The sequence below is a fragment of the Brachionichthys hirsutus genome, chromosome 18, assembly GCF_040956055.1.
Source record: "Brachionichthys hirsutus isolate HB-005 chromosome 18, CSIRO-AGI_Bhir_v1, whole genome shotgun sequence".
Lineage (NCBI taxonomy): Eukaryota > Metazoa > Chordata > Actinopteri > Lophiiformes > Brachionichthyidae > Brachionichthys > Brachionichthys hirsutus.
In genome coordinates this window covers 6,893,456-6,902,400 of record NC_090914.1, presented here as the reverse complement: position 1 = coordinate 6,902,400, position 8,945 = coordinate 6,893,456, and positions in this window count along the sequence as shown.

Below are 8,945 nucleotides of genomic sequence, written 5' to 3'. Positions count from 1 at the left end.
ACCACTTCTAATCCCTCCTCATCATGGCTGCCTGAGCCCGCAGGTTTCCAGTCATTTGGTGTGATTCTACCACAGGATGCTGATGCTGTGCACCTGGGCTTAGGTGTGTTTGTGTGTGTGAGCTGGCTAAATATAACCTTCATACTACTCTTCTGAAATCTATTGGTCAACAACATGGACTAACCTTAGATTTGTTTTTAATCATTTCGATTATTAATGCCATTTGGTAGTTTAAGTCGGCATGTATTTAAACTCGATATCATCGCAGCATTGTGTTGTTCAACCCCCGTGGCTGTGAAGCAGACATCCAGTGCTGCATCATGTAACACTTTAACTTGCTTGGTTAATTTCTACAATCGAGGCTAGAGCGACTGAAACGAGGGAGGATTGCGCCACCTCAACCCTTATATGTGCAAAAAACTCCTTCCATTTTTAAGAAATTGGCATTTTCAACATTACTTTTTTTCACTTTACAGACGTGTTCAAATCAGAGAACTGTGTTTGATAGCTTTGAGGATGCTACGCATCGGATCAAGCAAATTAAACACAAAGCTGGCCTAAGAGCTCTGATTCGTGATATAAGTGAAGACAAAGACAGTGACATGAACTTAATCAAAATGACAAGAACATTAAAAATGTAGCATTGCTCAGCACATGCAAAGATAAGAATCGATTTGGGCTGCTGATGATGGTTATCACCATTAATTATTGACGTAGTTCTCCGCCATCATGTAAGTGCACTGCTGCATCCTTCAGGGAAACGACGGGGACATGTTTCTCTCTGCTAATGTTGAATTTGACGTCTCCTCCGCTACTCCACGTATTTCCCTGCAGCTAATTTCACACTTACAGATTCAACATGTAAACGAATCTTACATTCATCTTTATCCAGACCAATGACAATGACTGCCTGTGTTGTATCGTCTCTCCCTTTGGGCTTCATCATTGAAAAATGTACCTCTGGATAGGAGGCTAGCAATAACACCAACACACCAATCTCCAACTCCCTCATTGTAACTAAAGAGTCCTGTGTGTTTGGAGCCTGTGATCCGATGTGCCTGTGTCCCATCAAAAACACAAGTCCCTCTGGGGGGCATTAATCTGACAGGCACAGCTTGATGCTGAGGCCGAGCTATCTCCTACCTACGGCGTCTAGGATGGTCCTGCTTAGGCAAAGGAGTTCCCCGCTGACCCCATGGCTACACGGGCTCTGAGATTAGACGCTTTGTAAATTTGTATCTGTCACGGGCCAGTGCTGTGGGGATGGTTGGGCCTGGATTAGCGCTGGGAAGTGCAGAGCTGTTCTATATTTCATACACAACTAAGAGGGGGTTCAGAATTATGGTCACTGCCAACTGGGAGATGGGGTGCAGATGAGAGTTTTGGGGAGATATTGCGTGCAGGGTGTTTGAAGTAAGATTAAAATAAAAAATTAGAATGTTAATCCAGATATTTGTGATTTGTGAACAGTCAACATGATCTTAATTCATTGCATGGCATTATTAGCAAAGTTACTCATGATTAAAGGCTTTTATTTAAAAACCCAGGATAAAGAATTATGACATCTCATGCAAAAATGATCTATTTGTTGACGGCTGCAGCAAAAGTTATTACAGAAAATCCAAAAATGCCCTCATGCCATGTATTGTGTAGTGAAATGCTTCTCGTTCTGCGAGGCTTGCCGTGAATAATCCAAGCGGAAAACATAAGGCTAATCGGACCCTCAATCATCCTAAACAATACACAGCAGACACTAAATATGAAGATGACTACATAGTTCACATCAGTAGTAACCCCACAGGTGTTTGGTGTCACTGGTAACACTGCATTGTGAAGAGACATTACTATATGTTTTACCTATTGTCATTAGCCTGCTGTTTGTCGGTCAAAGAACTCTGACATGCTAGAGAACGGGTGGCCATTTGCCATCAACATATTGCGCCGGTTCATGCACACACAAAGTGAGTCTAATATTTAGTGCTTCAGAAGAAAAAGTATCCTATTCTGGTCTTGCTTTTTTGCTTGCTTCTGATATGAGTAGTAAGTCTTCCTATTTCGTGTCATTCTTTTCCACTTTGCATAATGGTGTCAAGGTTAGTGGTCTTAGAAACGGTGTTTACATTGTGTATTCCCAAATTCCCATGCTCTATCCTCGGAGAACATTGCTTACTCGTCAGAAAAGCAGCACATAAGCAAATATAAAACTGCTTTGGCTTCACTTTAAACGCACTTTAAAGGTAAAACCCAGTCCTTGACATTTAGTTGCCCTTATGCACTGTCACTGTTGATATATGCATATACATATCTATATCCTGCTTGCTGTACACCACTGTCAATATAAATCCTGCAAGACCTTGCATACATAATGTATATCACATATAGCGTATAATGTACATAATCAAGATACTTAATATACAGTATGTATATTCTACTGATCACTGAATTTCTAAGGTCGTCATTCCAAATGCTTTGCAAAACTAGAGTTATACTTTTTCCATGTGTACATGCAATTCTGATTCTTATTCTTATTCTGATTTCAAGTCTCTGTTTAAGTCAGTGAGAGAAGCTGCCACAGGTAAATGTAGGGACAAATCACCTTTCCAGCAACTTGCCTCAGCCTAACTACAAAACAGGCCTCCAAAAGCCACATTTATCAGTGCATTTGTTCTATTTACACTGTTTAATTGTTTGACAGTTCCTCTTTATGCCGTGTCACTTCCAATCCTCTCTGTCTCCGTTAAACAGCACATCCTTCCTTCAATATAGGAGCAGCATTTGAAATTCACCAGCAGCTGCTCTGATGGATGTGATCAAACAAAGTGTGGCTTCCCAGCTTCCTTCAGGCGTCAGTCATATCTTAGAAGTGAGACGAGGTCAATCAACACTTCGGACACAATTTGTACATGATGCATGCGTGTGTGGGTGAGTGTGTTAATCTCAATTGCCATGCAGCAGGTTGCTTTTTACCAGCCGTCTCAACGTGGGAGGCCGAATCAAGACTGAGCCTTGAAGTTTAATAAAAATAAGATGGTTAAGGAGACCCACATGGGCAGTGATCCTACAGTAAGGAGCTTGATATATATGGGTCATTGACTTAAGATGACTTATTAGCGCACACAGGCTGCAGGTAATGGAAGCGTAGTTATACAAGCTTGCACTTTGCATGCCATGACTATTCAACCTTCAACAGCTACTATATAGCCAAGAACAGCGGACTCAGGGGAGGGAGAGAATGAGCAAGACTGAGAGAGAGCAAAACAGACAGCCAGAGGGTGGAAATCGAGTCAGAGCGAGTGCACGCACCTGCAAAGATGAAAGACAATGCAATCAATAAGATATATAAGATAACAAATAATGCCCTGGGTATCTCATTAATCGTAGCACAGGCTCATTATGCTGAGCACAGGAGTATAAGGCTGGGTCACTTTGGCTCTCTTTATTGAAATATCAGCAAAGGTGAGAGTGGCTAAAGTACTACTGGGGCCAAAACTTGTATTTGCTTCATCAAAATATATTGTGACAGGTCACCCCCCTCCCTCACAATCAGGGTGAGAAGCATGCTGTTTACTGTTGAACACAATTTAAAAAGTATTTTTATTCCAGTCTGTCGTGTTTGCATGTTACATTTTCATTGCAATTTTAAAGCGAGCTCTGCGCAAGGATTCATACGGGCTGTAAAAAAGTTGTAGCAGCACATCAGGCTGTGTGAGTTGTGATGTGTTTTTCTTGAACCGTGATTACACTGGACCCTCCGTCATTCTTCCCTTCACATGTGAGAGGAAGAAAATCATAGCTTATCCCCCCTGATGCCCTTGAAGGCAAGGTGTCTTTCCATAGTATATGTTTATCACAATCAACACAAGCTCATTTATAATAAATTCCTTCATTTTTTTTTTTAAAGCTACACCCGTAATATTTCATTCTGAATGGGGGGTGAATTTAAAAGAGCAATAAACAGTGATCGTTTCACACAACTTGTTCTTCTAATTTACTGCCTGGAGTCGGGTGCTGGGCTAAGGAGAGAGGAAGGTTGGGAGTGTGGATGCATAAAGACCTACACATTTCCACCTGATCTCTGTTCTCTGGTTGCCATGGCTTTCTGCCATAAAGGTGCCTGAAATCCATTAGCAGGCACCGCGGTTTACAAAGAGTAACATTGTAATTTCCATTAATGCAACGTCTGTTGGTCTTTCCATTAATCTTGCTGACATTTTAGCATGATCATTTATTTATTATATATGTGTATGCACATCTCCGCTTCTAATATCAATTGATAATTTGAATTGTTATTAGCATAAAATATGGTTTGGAGATGTGATTTGGATTACGGTCTTTTGGTGACCAGATCAGTTTCTAAATTAATCATCATATTAAACAGGCAAACTAGCATGCTGTCAATTTGCAAATTGGGACAGAAAGCACATTGAATGCACCACTACATCTTTTTTTTTTTTATTATTCTGGCCTGAAATTAAAATTTACCAAATTCAGCTCTGTTCTTCTATGTTTATTATTTAACCGTTATTTTGTCTTGTTCTTCTTTTTTGATCTCATCAAAATGTTAATACATGTTCAGTGGGCATACAGTATGTACAATCATTCAAGATTAAGATGAAGTCGTATAGTCAGAATAAGCTACATGCAACAAATGTTAGCAGTGTGGTTGGCTTACAAAGCACTTTAGGACTTGACTTATAAATACATTCACAATTACCAAGCAGATTCTGCTGCATGTGTGAGCCTTGAAGAACCTCAGTGATCTCATGCATGACGTCACCTTGGGAATAGTAATGCTGATTCACACACATTCTAGCGCCGTTGTCTTTACCAACAAATCAGTAAATCTTTTCAAATGTCACCCACCGCAGTGCGGCAAATGACTTTCCCCAGCGCATTAGTCTAACCGCGGACAGAGAGAAATGTTTTCTTCATCAGACACTGATTAGTGAGCGCTGCAACATTGTGAGTATTTATGAATCCGTTTTCATGAATTGGAAATTTTCCATCTCTGACTTTTCATATGACTAATGGCATATTGTTTTCTGACTTACAAAGATGGATCAGATGCGTGCAATGCCTCTGCATAAATAGGTGAGCTCGAAGTGGCACATTAATAAACCAACCCTCACATTTTTATTTTTGCATGTGAAAAGTTGCTGTTGGTTTTATCATGGGATTTGCCGCTTGAACGAGCAAGCAGCATGGGCTATTATAGTTTCAGGCTGCTATACAATTGATTGAGATCTGGTACATGTCGTTTCTGGATGGCAGCAGACTTAAGATGCTTGCAGACTTTGACCCGGGCCTTTGGTGAGTCTCAGCTCACCTGAACAAATTTACATGGATGATTAATACAGGAATCACGGCATCGAGTCGGGCCTCAATTCAGCTGCTGGTAGAAAAGTGCGAGCATGCATGTTAAAAGTTATCCAGTGCAGGAAAGCTCAGAATGCCTGCTGAAATCTGGATAGGATTGTTGCGTATACACACACACACACACACGCACACACACACAAATGCATAGAACCAATCTGGTCCACCCTACGACACCATTTCACTGAGCACGGCAATGCTTGAATGAAGATGGATAGGATTTCCAGGAATGTAATCCATAGGAGGCTGCTGGTCATTGCTGGACCGCATTTTAGTTTCCATGCATGCTGTCACTGACTCACCCGGCCAGCTCATGGTGGGTCTGCATGTAATGAGCTTTATGTGCAGTTGATTCCTCTGCAAAAGCAAATTACCAGGGATGGTGAGTGTAAGCTGGACATTCATGGTCATACCTCACAGTTGTCCAAAGTCAAGGTCTAGGTCACTTTGGCTTTACATCCATCCCCTCTCCAACCGAGCTGATCAATATGTCATAGACCGCAACCCAATCACAGGGAAATACTCAGGACATGCCTCCTAATGACATATTTACAACCATAAATGTAAAGATTAACAATAACAAATGGCCAAGCAAGCCTTATGAATACCCCGACGCTCTCTCAATGCATGAAATGTCAGGCTAGCCGCTGCCTGTCTTCAGGTTCATTACCTCCACATGGGGGTGTTTCAATCATAACACCCCAAAATATAACCCTCATCCAGCACACGCACACACACATCTCCTCCTACACACACACTCACACCTACGGGCAATTTAGTGTCACCAATCAGCCTAGGCTGCATGTTCTTGGTGGTGGGAGGAAGCCGGAGAACCCGGAGAGAACCCACGCAGACACGGGGAGAACATGCAAACTCCTCACAGAAAGGCCACAAGTCGGAGACGAACCTGCGACTATCTCGCTGTGAGGCAACAGGGCCTTCCACTGCGCCAGTCGTGAACATCTGGAGCCTCAAACTAGATCAAACACGTTCTCATCTTACCTCGAAAGACAGAGAAAAAAAAAACTGATTCAAAAGCGTGTGTGTATGTGTGTGTGTAAGACCAGGTCTTCTGTGTTCCTGCAGCAGACTACACACAGCGGACAGTGGTGTCAAAGTATTGGGATTAACGGTGTACTGGTAGTGTTGTGCACAGCGTTTGAATTGTTGCTGTGCTTCATGCCGTTTTGAATTCAACTCGGGTTTTTATAGTTTCCTGCATAGCACAGCTACATCATCAGCGATACGGTTCCTCTCCGACGAGAGATTCAGACCAATAAATAAAGACAGTGAAGGCGCAGATAAAGCAGTTATCACCGCTCTCTGCAGCCATGATGAGCCTTCGTGTGAGACAGCACCGGTTGCCCTTTACCGCGGTGCAAATTACAGGCAGAAGTGGCATGTCAGACATGCGTGACTGTTGGCCTATGAATTCATAGGCAGTAATCAACATTCGTTTAAAATGCTCATTTGCATATGCATGCATCATTAATTGTATGCATATGAGGCAGTGGGGGATACACAAGCGCGACTCTCCTTGTAACCCAATAGCATAGCTGTCAGAGGAAGGTTACAAAAGGAGGCAAAGTCATTAGTTCGGACGGAACCGCTCTCCTATATAGATCCAGCCTTCCTTTTCATGATTGATGAAGGCGAGCAAAAGTTTCTTTCCAGTGACGTATGCTGTGCTGTATGCCTTTCTATGTCTAAGTGGTGCACATGCATTGATGATGTTGAAGGTCCAACCATGCTGCCTCTGGAGGATCATCATTAAGCTGTCAGTGGGCAGTTGTGCAATAAATGCATCCAACCATGATATCGGACCCGAGTTTATCCCTCAGTCCAGGGTATTCATTTTAATCATGCATGCACCACTTAAGAAACATTATTTATTTGCTTGTTCATTTTTTTCACTCATGACGCAAAACGAACATCTTGGGTTGACCTGATTTGAGTTTGACTGTGAAGATAACAAGATATTTCCATCTTGCTTTTTTATTACAGCTATCATGAAAGAAGCTGAGCAGCAAATCACAATGGACGAAGTCAAAATAGCACTGAAACTGGAATATTTGAAGAAATATGTGTTTTCATAGGAACCTGTGGCGCAAAGACCTCCGATAAGTTTCAAAAGTAGAAGGTTCAAACCGAGGCTGAAATGTTGTCATGATTATTGAGCTTGGTAAACGATGGTACTCTCTGTGAACTCGATATACTTAATGCAGGAGAGATGTTCCAATAACAAAAATACAACATCAATAACGTAGTGTGAGAACAGGCTCACACAAACTCCTCTCACACCTACTATTCCACTGTCTCCTTTCTGCTCTGCAATGAATCAGTCTATTGAAAAACAGTGGCATCAGCAAATATAGATGAGAATGACACCTTCCGGAGTCTGAGAAGTTGAAGAAGCATCTAATAATGCCGCTCGCCTTCCCTCTCTTTGCCATGTATCCCTTGGTTTATGTGATGATTCCAACAGGGGGGGGGGGCTGAGAAGAGACACGATGACAGCCGTGCTCGGAAGAAGACGGTAACAAGACGTGATGCATAACACATGAGAGAGGCTGGGGTGTCAGTACAGAGGGATGAACAGGCTTCATCAAGAACATCACAAGCACATTTTGGATGACATCACACTTGTGATGCATTCACTTTTATTGCCATGTTATGTTTACTTGCATTGTGCGGATACATTAGATAGCTGCAGACGAAGCAGGGTGAAGATGAACCACCTCATAAAGTTTTTGGAATGTTTTTTGATTTCCATTCTTCTGTTTCCTTTTTTTTTACACAGAAGACTGGATGTTAGTATTCTGATGCTGATAACTGCCCAGTTTCAACGATGTGCTCAGAATAAATTTGATAAGCCTGAGTGCCCGTGCTAGACTTTGTTTGGCTTCCGAACAGTTCTTACAGACTCAATAAACATCCAATACTTGCATTCCATCTTTTTTTCCCAGAGAGAGAGAGAGACATCCTAAAAATGTTAGGATTGTTTCGGAAGAACCTATAAAACATTATGCAAATGTACTATTTAGTAGTGTACACTGGCAAAACATCATGTGTTTGCAATTTGAAAGCTGGGGAGTTTTCAATATTTGGGTGACTTCATTTTGAACGGTTTTATGGGTATTTCTGGTAAAGTAAATAAAAATAGTGAGACATGAGTTAGTACATCAGGGATTAATAAAATTGCCCAATTATATGTAAAATATGCTCGGCCGTTTAAGTAAATTAAATATATTGTTTTTTCACAGTTTGAACCCTAATTTTGATTTTCTTTTTTTCTTTTGGGGGGGGGGGGGGGGACTACACTGAATGTCTAATGTACCATTGCTTATCATTCAGATGGGAATATACTGAAGCCATGCTTCTCACAATAGAACAGACCTGCACATCTTGCTCCTTGCCTATTTTACAGTTCCTATTTTTCAGTATTCCCTTGCTGAGGTCTTTGACTTCTCAGTAAATGTATACAGAGATAATGTGGGCAAACAGAAGAGAGTGAAACAAAAATCTGCTGAGCTATTAAAAGTTAGCTAATAAAAATGCTTACATACAATGAG